Genomic DNA, 13,711 nt, shown 5'->3' with positions numbered 1-13,711 from the left:
GAGACCTCTCCCAGCAAGAGATGTGGCATATGGAAAAGCCAGCTCCCAGGCACTGGGAGGGGCATGGCTGCAGAAAAGTTCCTGCAGGCACAGTGAGAGCTGGTGCTCATAGCCATCAGACTGGGAAAAGCATAAGCGTCGCTCCCATGGCGATCTAGTTGCCTTCAGTTTACAAGCTTTTGTCTCTCATATGATCCCACAATTCTTGGAGAAACTTTTAAACCTAACAGTTAATCTACCTGGGCCTCAAATTCAACATGACTTCTGTGAACAAGGAGTCCTGCCCTTCCAGGAGCTCTGCTGAATTCTTCTGATGGCAGTAGGTCAGGGAAGAGGGTAACGAGAAAGGAAAACAGGCCTGTGTGGGTGGAACACAAAGGAAGAAGGAGCATGAGGAGGGAAGGATCATCTGGGAAGACCTGCACATGCAGCAGGCAGTAAGGAAGTTTTTATTTGCATGGTCACAGACCAAGGCAGGCTGATGTTAAAGGAGTCATAGAATTACAGAACTGTTTGTGTTGGAAGGGACCCCCAAAGGCCATCCAGTCCAAGCCTCTGCAGTGCACAGGGACACACACAGCTCCAGCAGTGCTCACAGCCCATCCGGTCTGAGCTCGGCTGCCTGCAGGGACGGGGCACCGCCGCCTCTCTGGGTGACTTGTGCCAATCTGTAGTTTAAATTACCACTAATGGTCACATCAGAAAGCAAGGTAGAGGACGGATGCAAGAGGATGGGGACAGTCTGATTTCAGCTCAAGGTTCAGTGAATGGGAAAACCTTCTCTTGTGATTTGATTCTCTGCTTCAAGTACCTTCATCAGATGACAAGGTGCTGGGGAGTGTCCTTTCGACCAAGCTCCTGCAAGAGACGTGTGGGGAGGAAGAGGAAGGTGAGTCCTTGCAGAGAGCAGGGCCGTTTCTCACCCCAGTGCCAACACCCCAGCAGCGCCCGGCTCCCTCCCCCTTCCTGTCCCCCCGCAGCTCACGCATGCCGGCTGCCGGCTGCTGCCCCGCTGAGCACAGCCTCCCCCCGCGCCCTGGGAGGGGGAGCGGGCTGCGAACAGAAACGCCTTGCGTCAGCGCGATCCTTCTGACCCGACCCCCCCACCCGAGACTTCTCTCGAGATTAAACTCATCTCGCTGATGCTGAACTCTTGCTGCCGCTCTCGACCCCTTTCTCCCCGCTTCGGAGCCGCCCACGTGAAGGCTGGGGGTGTCTCGCCGCAGCCCTGCGTGTGACCCCCCCGCCGTCCCTCGCTCCCCAGCAGCTCCATCACTCCTGCGACGTGCGGGCTCTCGGCTCCCAGCGGACCCGTCTCTTAGCAACGCGGTGCCCGGGAGGCAGATGCTGCGCACGCGGCTGCTCCGTGCGTGCGTGGGGCTCTGCGCAGGGCAGAGGGCAGCTGCTGCCTGCGGGGAGGGGGCTGCGTGCCCCCACCTCTTTGTTACCCAGCCCTGGGATGGGGGGGGGTGCAGGGGGGAGAGTGGGAGGTATGCATGGGGCCAAATCAGTGACCACTTCCCCATGTTTTGAGGCCCAGAGAAGGGCATGGAGCCGTGAGGGGTCCAGAGCACCACTCCTATGGGGAGCAGCAGGGAACGGGGCTGTTCAGTCTGGAGCAGTGGAGGTGCAGGGGGGGCCTCATCACTTTCTGCAATTCCTTGATAGGAGGTAATGATAAGGGGGTTCCAGTTCCAGCCTCTGCTCCCAGGTAACAGAGATGAGAGGTGATGGCCTCCTGTTGTGCCGGGGAGGTTCAGGTTGGATATTAGGAAACATTTCTTCTCTGAAAGAGTGATAATGCGTTGGCATGGGCTGCCAAGGAGGTGGTGGAAGCACCGACCCTGGAGGTGTTCCACATAATGGACATGGTCAGTGGGCATGGTGGGTGGGTTGGGGTTGGCCTCGGTGATCTCAGAGGTCTTTTCCAACCCTAATGATTCAGTATCAAGGCAGCGTGCTCCGATGGCAGCTTGCAGAGCTCAGGTGCCGCTGGAAAGGAGCAGCACCTCGGGGCTGCACTAACACCGTCCCACGGCTCCGAGGAGCACTTGCACTCCCGTGCCTCATGCGAGCTGTGGGGATGAGCACGGGATTACGCCAGCCCCGTCACCGGGTGCAGCCACGCTGTGAGCACTGCTGCTGACGTCGGGGCCGTGAGCCGCGGCCGCCCCGGAGCTGAGAGGCCGCCTCTGCGCCGCGGCCGCCGTCCCCGCCGTCCGTGCCCGCCGCTCTCCGCCTGGCCGTGGCAGCGGGCGCGGGGCGCAGCGCAGCCGCCAGGGGGCGCCAAAGTGCGGCGGCGGGCCGGGAGCGGCGGCGGGCGTCCGTACGGGCAGCGCCGGGGCCGGGACTCGCGGAGCGGCGCCCGATGGCGCGGAGGGGCACGGCGCCCCACGGGAGGCGCGGGCGTGGCGGCGGGGTGAGTGCGCGGCCCCGGGACAACGGAGCTCGGGGCGGGCGGCGCGGAGCGGGGAGCAGCGTGCCCCGAACCGCCCCTCGCAGCTCCGTCCGGCTGCGGCCCGGGACGGGTTGGTGCGCACGAGGCGCGGTCTCAGCGAGCCGCTGCTGACCCCAGAGCCGAGCCCGGAGCTCGGAGCTCTGCCCCGGGGCGTGTTCGCCCGTGATGCTTTCGGGCCTCGCCCGGTGTCCCGGCTGGCGGCGCTGTCAGAGCCGGGGCTGCCGTGCGGAGCTGTTCCCGTGCCCGCCTCCCTGCACTTCGCTGCCGGCTCCTGCAGGTGGTGCTCGCGGGAGCGGCGCTGCGCTCGCTTGGACCGGGCACCGCTTCTGGTCGGAGCTCTGCGCCTGCTTTCGCTTCTTCTATGGCAATGGAAGGCAAGTCGCGGGATATCTGAACATTCGATAAGCTTGGTTGCTTTTCCTAATATTTTTTTTTTTGCTAAAATAAAGTGAGGTTGCCCCACACCAGCTGTGGTTGCTCGGGGTCCTGTCCGTGGCCCCGGGTGCCTCCAAGGATGGGGCACCTGCAGCTCTCTGGGCGGCTGTGGCTGGCAGCGTGATGGGCTCAGGCACCCAGTGCTGGAGGTGGGGGCCCGGCAGGTCTCGTACCCTTGGCTGCACCGGAGGGAGGCTGCTGTGCCCCCCCAGCTGGCTGTGGCCCACCCGTGGCTGGTGGTCCCAGGCCACTTTTGGCCTGAGTTGAAAGGAACGCTCCGAATCTGGCAGAGAGAGCCCAGTCTGACAACTTCACAGCTTTCTGCAAAGGAAAGTTCCCTGCAAGCCTGGATTGTTTCCTGCCGCCTTCTTTGAGCAGCAACAATCAGGGAACAGTGTTTTGAACTCTGTCCTGAGACCTGGTGCTCTGGGTTTCCGTTCCAGCATGAGATCCTAAGCCAAAAAAACTGCCTGTTCTGCCAAGGGCAACACAAAGCCCGGCCCTGGAGCAGCCGGTCAGCAGCGTGGCATTAACTCCTCTGCAAAACGCAGCCAAGCCCCTTTGATGTGCCTGCTATCTGTGGCTTTTTCCTTCTTGTTTCTTCTTTAGAGAGCCATCATGCCTGGCGCTGTCACAGCCTGCTGGCTGGTGCTGGGTTGCAGAGCTTTTGAAGATGCTAACACAGGTGCAGCGCTTACGGTCCTTGGCCCTGTCCTCTGAACAGTGCCCTGCTGGTGGGCTGGGAACGTGGCTGGGCAAGGCACTGGGGCTCACGAAGCAGAGGTAGGGGGGCTTGGGCACAGTGTGAGGGCTGTCCCAGGGAGAGGGAAAGCCGCTCTCCTCGGGGAACGCCTGTCCCAGCTGCAGCCCTGAAGATGCTTCATGCCTGCTCCTTCGGTGTGTGTGTGGACAAGCTGTCTCCTGTGTTTGCTCCTGCTGTGGTGACCAGATGTCCTACTCTTTAGCGATGTTGTCCTACTTTCAAGTAGGTTAATCTATTTTTGCCTGGCCCAGAGTGTTGGACCGTCCTTTGCCGTGACTTTGCCTTTCTGTGTGTCCTGCACCTGGTAGAAGATCTGCAGGTCACGATCCTGTCCAGCAGCACGTGAGGGTCTCCTTTGGTCTGTGTCCGGGGGAAGCACGTCTGGCCTTGCACAGCTGTCAGCCTGCTTGCTGCCATGAGAGATGCCTGCACCCTGGGTGTCCACTCCTGCCTTCTGCATTAAGTGCTGGAGGACCTCAGAGGGATGGGTCGTGCTTCCAACCTTCTCTCAGGGTCTGAGTGTCAGCTGGCCATCGTGTGGCACTGGTTTTTCTTGTTTGCATGCCTAGTCTTCAAGTGCCTGTGCTCCCAGGATCTGGAAGAACCGTGAGAGCTGGGAAGGAAAGAAGGACTTGTAGGGCCACGAGTGAGGCTGGACCCTTGGCCTGTAACTGGAAACTGAAGGCAGGTTGAAGCCTAGACACTGCAGGGAATGGCCTTGCATCTCACAAGCCTTGCTCTGGAAATAGCTTGTCTTTGGTGTGCAAGCCCCTACTAATGATGATCTGTCACTATCTGGCTCTTCCTCACCACTTGTTTTGCTTGAAGTTAAAACCTGTAGATTCTTACTCCTGCTAGCAATGACACAATGTAGTCTGCACTGCCACTTCTGAGCAACCCATGTGTCCTGGAAGGGCTGAACAGGTGCAGTCATGAAAAAAGACCGTGGAGCTGAACTCCCCTGCAAGACAGCAGTACTGCAGCAGGGCTGGGAGCAGGGGTGAGCATCCAGGGTGGAAGCTGAGTGCTGATGAGCTTTGGACCATGTCTGTGGTTTATTTATGGCCTGCCAAGCAATCTCAGGCAGTAGTGAGGGTTAAGGCATCTCCTGTCCCGGGTTGACAGTACAGATCCAATTAGGCATGAAAGCCTCTAATTATTTGTCCCGAATTGCTCCGGTGGTAACCAAGGCTCTGCTATCTCCTTCCTTTGTCTGTGTCCCAGCTGGAAATACCCCAGTGTCCCTGCATCTAGAGCAGCAAGCGTGGTGTGCGAGCAGAGTCAGCACAACCTAATCAGAGGAGACAGGCCGTGAGTTAATGAGGGGATGGACCTGCTTCGTTAACTTTAGGGAACTCTCTAAGCTCCGTCTTGACAAAGGGCTGAGGTTATGTGTGGCTGAGATAAGACCCATGTGATGGTGGCTGTGGTGGGAGCTGGATGGAGAGGCTGTGCCACGGGGAGGGGGGCGATGGCTGGCAGGAGGGATTGGTAAGCGGAATTGTGCAAGGCAGGCGTGCTCCTCTCAAATGAAAGGCTGGACACCTTTTGAAGCAAAAATGTATACAAATAATATCTGTCTCCTGTGTGAGGGGTCAGCTGAGTGTTTCTGCCGTTCTTTCCAGGTCACAGGGTCCCACCAAATGGGTGTTCTGCTGCCTTGAAGTGCTGCCCGAAGGCACGCCGTGCCCTTGTTCGCAGTTTCCACGTGCAGGATTTCTCTTTGTGTAGGCAGTCCTGCAGGCAGAGCCTTCTGCTTGCAGTGTGCCCTGGAGGAGGGGGTGCAGGGACAATCCTGAGGGTGCCCACCCTGGGGATGCATCCCTGGTGGCCATGCTGATGGAGCACCGTGACCGAGCGTAACGCCTCTCCCTGACTTCCAACCAAGAGACATGCAAACAGGACCTGTCTCTGCCAAGGAAAGTGCCTGTCCAGCAAGGCTAGGAAGCAGCTGACACATCCTTCAAACCTCTTGGTGTCCTTCTGCCGTGGGCCAGAGTTGTGTGTGCCAAGTTCAGAGCAGAGAGCTTCCTCCATGCAAATGGGGACGAGGAGGGTGGGCTCTTAAAGCACAAAAACTGTTTCTTTTCCACCCACTTAGAAAGTGGAGCTATTGAATTTTAAACAGCAAAGACAAAACTGCCGAAGAAGCCTCTTCTGTGCTTGCCTGGTGAAGTCACTAATCGCAGTGGTGGGGGATCCAGAAAGATGCCAGAAGTTGGCCTTATTAATGACTCTGTTGTTGTCTGCTCTAGTTTGTTGGTCTTCACCGTGGGAGATGGTTTGTCAAAGCGACAGCTCTTTTCCCTGCAGAAGCTTCCCCGTGAGCTCCCCGTGGCCAGGTCAGGCTGTTCCTCACTGCCTGGCTGCAGTTCCTAGAGGGAACTCTGATGCTGGCCTCAGAGCAGCACTGGCATCGCGGGCTGGGCCCAGGTGCTCTGGGTCCATTGCTCTGGTACGTGAGTTCTGCCCAGCACCGTCAGCATTGGGCAAAACAGCTCTGCAGTTGCTTCTCTCTGCACACCCCTGTTCCCATCCCAAGCTCCGAGGCATCAGGCCCTCTTGCCTGCATTTTTCTCCTTGAACCACTTAGTTTTAAAATAGAGCAATTATCTCCCTTCAGAAAGGAGCTTATTCTTTCCAATCTAGGGCAGTTTGACAGCACAGCAATCCATGCAGCTCTCTTTGGGAGCACGATTGCATTCCCAGTGTGGTGCCACATAGCCATGCTCACAGGGAACGAGGTCACATCAGGGCTTAAGATGAGCTTGGGCCATAGGCTCCAGCCTGGCCCCTTGGCAGCAGTGACATCAGTGATCCCAAGGCTGAATTCTGCCAATGCTTCCCAGCCTCCATAGCCAAGCCTTGCACCACGTGGGCTCTCTAGATGGAGAAGCTTACCTTGTCTGTGGATCTATGTGATAAAATAGCAGAGATCTTCAGTTTTTGCCTATGCATGTATCAACAAGGGATAGACCTACTGGGCTGGCATAGGCTCTGGGACGAGTCCTGAACTCATAGAGTCCCAGCAGCCCAGAATGGTTTGGTTTGGAAGCACCTCAAAGACTGCTTAGTTCCAATGCCTGTGCTGTGGGGAAGGACCAGCTTTTACGTAGGTCACTGCTCACAGACGCTTCTCCGACCTGCTCCTGAAGTCCCTGCCCATCACCCATATGTCTTTCACAATACTGGAAGTTTACTGTGATTTGGGGTATGTTATTACTTCTGGAATGAAACAGTGAACATCAGCAGGACCCTTTTCAGAAGCTTGTTGTAGCAATGAGCTCAGTCATGGAGTGGGTTCTGCCAGCATCAGCTGCCGTGCTGGTGGCGGTAGGAAAGGTTTACATCCTCACATTATGTAGATCTCCTAATCTCCTCTGTCTTGGGATCCTTCTGCTGTCTCACAAGTCTACATCCTGCTGTTGTTTAATTAAAGAGTAAGCAGATAGGTATTCTCAAGGAAAATGAAGCTGTTTTATTCTTCATGTGTCCTTGATGTCCTTCTGACATCTTGTCTGAGGACAACAGCTTTAAGCCCTGAATCTGAATGTGTGTCTTGCAAAGCCCATCATGTTAATGGAGAACAAAGCCACAAAACTACCCAGTCCAGCAGGCTGGCCGTGATGTCAGAGAGGAATGATGCATTGTTTCCCCCTTCACCACCAGTGGTCTGTGAGGCTCAGGTGATGAGGCTGCAGCTCATGTTCAGCTTCATCTTTTGAGCTTGTGTCCTGTGCTAAGTCAGCTGCAGCAGAACCCACAGCTTACTGTGCTGTGATGTGTGGGCAGGAGAACCAATGACAGGTCTACACAGTGCATCCAGAGTCACGTGGAAAGGCGGCATTAATGGCTATTTTCAGCGTAGCAGAGAAGTTGAAGAGGAGCAAGCTAACTAAAAGCTGGAGGCCAGAAATACAAGACACACGTTTCTAACAGAGAGTGTTTAACCCTGCGCACAACACCAGGTTACTTGTCTTCCAGCTGAGCATTTTGGCCTTTCAGGGATGCTGGAGCTGTATCATACAAGTTGGGGACCTGCTGAGGAATCCCAGGTGAGCTCTCAGGCACCACGAAATACATCTGTCTGGACTTGAGGAACCTCGAGATGCCAGAGCATTCCTGGGGAGATGGTCAGAGTCTCCTTATTGCTTGAGTCAGCAGAGCTGCTGTATCCAATGGCTTTGAGCGAGTCATGGAAAAAATGAATTGAAAATTATTTGACGTTGGAACTTCTGAATGTTTTCCTTTAAAACATTGTAAAGCACCACCGTCTTCGGGCCCAGCCCAGGAGGCTGACTCTGGAAGCCCTGAAGGTGGGACCCAAGGCCCAGGCTTCCATGGTCACCCCGTTAGTGGATCACTTTGGATCTAAGGTTCGGCCCAAATGAGGAGGCGTTTCCCATGTAGGACAGACAGACCAGGAGGAATGGGGCTTGGTTGCTTTGGACTTCCCTGCAGAAGTGGCCAGTCTTCCCCCTGCAGCTCACAAGACCCCAGCTGCACGCAGCATTCAGCCCACCAGCTGAATTACTCCATTGCTGTGGAACAAATGCAGTGGCACAGATTCAGCCATGGCTTTGCTAATGCCTGGAGGCAGGTTGCTGTCAGTCTCTTGCTTGGCGTCTGCCATCTATAGCATCTTTGACCAAGGCAGAGGAATGTTCGTGGATTAAGCTCTGCTACACTCCTACACTGGGTAAACTCAGTAGCATTATGTATTTGTCGGACTGGAAACTGACGTTTGCAGAGGTGAAGTGAGTTGGTGAGGGTCTCTAAGGGAGCCAGATCTGTGGGGAGGGAGAGGAGGAGAGCCCAGGAACGCCGTCAGGCCACATTGAGACGGGCCGTGTTGTGCCCTGAGAATACCTGCCCAGTGCTGGCCTGATGGGAGACAGCGAGGGTTGAACTGACATCCCGTGAGATTGCTCTTCTCTTGTGCCCTGGTTTACCAGTGGGCACCTCTTCCTTTTGCATATAACGCAACCGACTGTATAAATATTTAGTCTCCCTGTTGGGAACATTAATTATAAATAGACACGAAGCTTCTGAAAGCTGCCTGTAGGTCTGGACACCCAATTTCCATTAATTTTAATGAGATCCAGACGTCCAAATCCCATTTGTTGGCCTTGAGCATCTTGAGCAGGAGCTGACACCCCACCGGCTGGGGTTTGCAAAAACATTACAAATGCTGCAGATCCCCGAGTTGCCCTCGTGCTGTGCCATTGTTCTCTGCTGAGGATGGCTGGCTGGGTGCTTCAGAAGTATTCATAATAAGTTCATTTAATCCATCCTGTTAGTGCTCTTCCTCTGCCTTCCGCCGGCGCTCTGAGCCAGCCCCCAGCCCCCAGCCCGCACGGTTTTTGACGGGGAGGCTTTGATGCTTGAAAATGGCAGCTGCGCAGAGCAGGTCTGAACGGAATGATTGAATTATCTGACTGATTAAAAATGTGCCGCGGCTCGGAAGATCTGACGGCGAATATTCGCTTCGGCGGCTGACATGGGAGAGAGCGCATGTGTGTGTGTGTGCGTGTGTGTGTGTGCGTGTGTGTGCGTGTGTGTGTGTGTGCGTGTGTGTGTGTGTGTGTGTGTGCGTGTGTGTGTGCATGTGCGTGTGTGTGTGTGTGCGTGTGTGTGTGCGTGTGTGTGCATGTGTGTGTGCATGTGCGTGTGTGTGTGTGTGTGTGCGCGTGTGTGTGTGCATGTGTGTGTGTGCGTGTGTGTGTGCGTGTGTGTGTGCATGTGTGTGTGTATTACAAAGCAGGAATGCGACAGGCACCCAGAGCTGCCTGCAACAGCAGCTTCTTAAGCTCAGCATCCTTTCCAAAGCTCCAAATCTTCTGCGTGATGCTCAGCAAAAGCTAAAACTCAGGGCGGTGGTGGAGATAGTGATTACTTAGATAGACGTCAGCAGTGGTTTAGGAAATGGAAATTGAGTTTAAAGGTAGAGCAGGCTGGGAACTGCTTACCTGCTTCCCTGCTCCGTGTGGAAGTGTGGCTGAGGAGAGATAAGCTGCTGCTGAAACACAGCTCCCATGCCCTGGGCAGTGGATGTGCCCGGTGAGAAGGGCTGTGGCTGTGTGAGGATGGAGGCAGGGTGTCTGTGGCCTCGCTGCTGTCAGTGATGGAGCTACAGCTGTGCTGGTGCATGAGGGCAGCAGCTGCCTCTCCAGGCATATCTCAGCTTCCTTCCCAGTCCCCATGCAGTGAATTTTCCCTTCCTGGTGCCTCACCGAAATTCAGCACCGCTAGAACTTAAGCAGAACATCTTGAAGTGAGATTGAACAAAGATATAATGTAAAATTAACATTCGTTAACGAAATGTATTTTATCAGCTTAAGCAGTTGACACATTGGTGGGAGTTTTATACAGGGGAAAAAAAAAGAAGTTGTAAAGGTTGTAACTGTAGTTCTTCATTGCAAAATTGATTTTTTTCTTAAGTTAAATGCTCTTCATCTCTACTTGCAGGAGATTACTATCTTCTCCCAGCTCAAAAGAGGTGAGGCATTAGGCTGTAACTAACTGCTTCATCAGAAATAATTTTGGTTTGGTCTCGGTGCAGCCACCCAATGAGCCGTTCTTTGTCCCTTTCTGCTGCGCTCACTGCGGTGACGCTCCCTGTCTGTGATGGCTTCAGCCAAGTCGCTTCGTGCTCCCCATCCCAGTTCCAGTGGTCGTTTCAGCAGGGTAAGTGCTATACCCCCAGCTGCCCTAAGGGCGCTCACAGCTCCTGTCATCCTGCGTGTCATCTCCCCATCGGCTCCACACAGGCCCTTCTTATTGGATCCGCCGTGGCAAGCAGGGGTGTGCAGAGCAGGGAGGATCCCCTGCATGGCCGCAAGCCTTCGTGCAGTGCAGCACTGCTGGCTGTGGGAGCCCCACACACTCAGCACTTCTGCTCCCCATCTCTCCCAGCCAGGTCCCAGCTCCTGCGTTTGTGGAACCTCAGATCACTTACACGGCCCTTCCCACTGTTTTCAAGCTTTCACTCATAAACAATAGAATGTAAATCAAATTTGTTGTTCCAGAATTGGCTTTTAATCTTTCTTCCTCGATTTGAAATCTTTGAAAATTAGAGCCTGAGTTCCTAGGCTGGATTCAAACTGACGACCTCCATTTGTCTTAAGGGTGCTGACCGTAACTGGACCAACATCAGCAGTGGGTAGAAAGGAGATGGTGCTGTCGTGGTGTACATCGATGCCACGTGTTTGGGTCACAGCCTGCCAGCTCCTGCCAGGGGGCTGGGCACACAGCTCCCCAAAACAGCTTCAGACCAAAGTGAAAGAAAATCCATGTTTGCAGAACGGCTCTTCAGCCTCAGGCACTGAAGTTGCAGCACTTGTGCTGCTGCCAGTAGCATGGCCCAGAGCTTCTGCAAGTGTGGGTGATAATTTTCTGTTATCAGAAGTGTTGCGGTGAATGGGTATAACTCTGTATCAGACCTCAGCCTGACAGATAAAGGTGAATTGATTACTGAACTCAGAATTAATGGTTGCTTAAATGACCTAATTGTGTTTGTTATGAGCCTCATGTAAATCCTGAATTGATGACACATATGCAAGGCACTGAAGAGTGGTCAGTTTTCCTAAGCTGAGAACAAGAAATGATTGGTGAAGAACTTGAACAGAATAACTTGTGATAAAGAAGGGTTGTTAGGAGAACTTTTACAGAAGCCGTCTCCTCCCCAGCATGCACAGGATTTTGCAGTGATCAGAGATATTCCGAGCTAACAGTCTGTCATTGTTAAGGAAGACAAAAGCAGCAATAATAATAGTAATAATAAAAAAAGAACAACAGAAAAAGCAGGGATTTGGTAATAAAAGCTATGAATTAACTGTTACACGATGCAGAGAACTGGAAGGCTAACTGGAAAGAGCAGTCAATGGAAATTATTTTTACTAGTGTTAAGAACTGTAAGTGAGTGTGCATGTATGTACACTCATATGCATGTATGTCCAGGAGAAAATAAATGCTGCAGGTTGTTGTGGGTATCAGAGCTCTCTGCAGCACCCAGTGGGGCCAGAGCTGCCTCCCCTCCCATATGGCTGCATCACAGTGACTGATACTGAGAGTTGGTGAGTCCCAGCTGGAAGTGCAGGGGATCTGCTGTGAAAAAAACAGCCGTGGGAGGATGTGGAAGCAAAATCATTCCTGGGGACATGCAAACATTTGCAGTGTTTTCGTAGAAAAAAAATTGAGAAGGCTGCACAGACCCCAGAAGTGTCCTTGTGTGCTGTGAGTGCCATGAGCTGGGCACGGCTGGAAAACTGCTGTCGGAGGGATGCTGAGGTGTGAATGCTGAGTTGCAGCTAAGGTTCTTGAATTGCCAGGGGAGGTCAGCAGGACCTGCAGGCAGTGGGTGGGTAGATCTGGCTTCTCCACACTGTTCAGAGTGCTTGTAGAGAGCTCATTTTTATCAGTGCATCCCATAGAGGTGCAGTGTCAGACTCCATTGTTCACCCGATGCTTGCTCCCATCAGCCTGGCTGGAGTGTCCCATGCTGTGCAGAGCACTGCCAGTTAACTTTCATACCCGCTGTGTGTTCTGCAGCGTTCAGCTCTGCTGCCTGCAGTCCCCGTAATGCTCCCAGATGTGCTCCCATTGCTTGAGGCTTGAGGGGTGGGCCTGGTGTCGGCGTGGAGGGAAGGTGGCCCCTCCCAGAGCCTGCTCCCAAAGAGCCCACGTCACAGCTGGCAAGCAGCATCTGCACTGTTCATACGCAGGGCAGCTGGACAGCTTGTCCAATATCATTATAGTTAAGGAGTTTTCTTAATTCTAAAAAATGTGATGACACATGCAAGGCATGTAACAGATCTGCAGATGGTCCAGAAAAGCTTGGGTTCTCTCTTACAGCAGTGCACTACAGCTGATAAGGACAAGCCCAGCACCCCACGGGACGCGGGGAGGTTCCTCCCCGAGCCCAGCTGTCGGTGTGCTCATTGCCAGGAGCAGTGATTGATAACCCAGTTATGTGCAGCCCCACTAGTGCACGTATTCTTAGAAACTAGAACCTCATTTTCTTGTGCTGCAAATGTTGCTTCTTAGGACTGACTGCACAGAAATTGGATTTTGCTACTTGCCTTCAGACCCAAACCGTACAGCAGGCTGATGAATATTGATCATGCTTTTTTTTTTTTTTCTTTTTTTTGCACTCTGTTAAAGCTCTCGAACCTGATAATTGGTAGATTACAAATACATTAGAATTGATCCGAGAGAGGAGCGGGACAGAGCTCTGTGACAGTGTGAGGGGAAGGAACCCAAGGGAGGTTAGCCTCATCCTGTCCTCATCCGTGATGCCGGTCCCATGCCACGTGCCCCTCCTGCTCAGATCCTTTTGTTCACACGTGGGTTTGTCGGGCAGCTCCTGGCCTTAGCTGCAGGGTGGCTCATTACATGGTTCATTACCACGGCCATCCCTGGCACACAAGCCCAGTGCTGTGCTGCGGATATCCCTGCTGGAAGCGTATCCGGCCTGGAGCTGAGCTGCTCCAGGACATGACTTCATCGAGCGGCTGTGCTTTGGTGTTTGGATGCACTGCTATAGACCGTAATGATATTTTAAATTCAAGATGTTGGGGATTTGTCTGCTTATTCAGCGCGCGTTCTCTGCAGCGAGCGTTCCAGGTCCAGGGAGTGGTTTTCTCCACGGAGTTGTGGAGCACGTCTTTGGGACTGACCCCAAGCCCTTCCTCCCAGCTCACAAGTCCAGCCACAGGTGTGGCAGCCCGGCCCACTGTGAGCTGTCAGAGGGGGAGAAGGCGTGTGGGGCACAGAGCTGAGGGCGGGCGGCTGTGGTGGCCTGCCGTGGGCTGTGCGTGGCAGGGGGCTGTAAGGGGTCTTGTGGTGCAGTGTGCTCGTGTCGAGCTGGGGAGGAATTGACCGAGACCCAGACAGCCCTGACCTGAGTGCCCACGGAAGCCTGGGTCACTGCAGCCACCAACTGGGTGCAGGGACAGGAATGGGGCACACAGAGCAGGGGAAATGCTGTGTCCCCATGCCCCTCCAACCCTCCCTGCATCACCAGCCGCCCTGCTGAGCCAGGTGCCTCTTCTAGC

At 54.3% G+C, this 13,711-nt stretch overlaps 1 protein-coding gene and 1 long non-coding RNA gene across 3 annotated transcripts in view; one reads left to right on the top strand and one right to left on the bottom strand.

The window, feature by feature from the left end:
* Nucleotides 1–414: 414 nt before the first annotated feature.
* LOC116237741 (uncharacterized) lies at nt 415–1,307 on the bottom strand. Of its 2 annotated transcripts, none has more exons than XR_004168801.2 (3): nt 1,132–1,307; nt 812–858; nt 415–668 (listed from the first exon to the last, which is right to left on the bottom strand). It is a non-coding gene; the product is annotated as an uncharacterized LOC116237741 (long non-coding RNA). The 2 variants fall into 2 exon arrangements; XR_004168800.2 differs by having other exon boundaries at nt 1,152–1,307.
* Nucleotides 1,308–2,297: 990 nt separating this feature from the next.
* The window catches only part of PSD2 (pleckstrin and Sec7 domain containing 2), a 70,655-nt gene continuing 59,241 nt past the window's right edge, over nt 2,298–13,711 (top strand). Inside the window, exon 1 of the mRNA XM_090150779.1 lies at nt 2,298–2,419. The gene's annotated coding sequence lies outside the window, so the exon portion shown is untranslated. The remainder of the gene's footprint in view (nt 2,420–13,711) is intronic.

The sequence above is a fragment of the Phasianus colchicus genome, chromosome 15, assembly GCF_987193195.1.
Source record: "Phasianus colchicus chromosome 15, bPhaCol1.hap1.1, whole genome shotgun sequence".
Classification (NCBI taxonomy): domain Eukaryota; kingdom Metazoa; phylum Chordata; class Aves; order Galliformes; family Phasianidae; genus Phasianus; species Phasianus colchicus.
The sequence above is the reverse complement of the archived record's forward strand: the minus strand, read 5'-3'. Positions and strand labels throughout refer to the sequence as shown.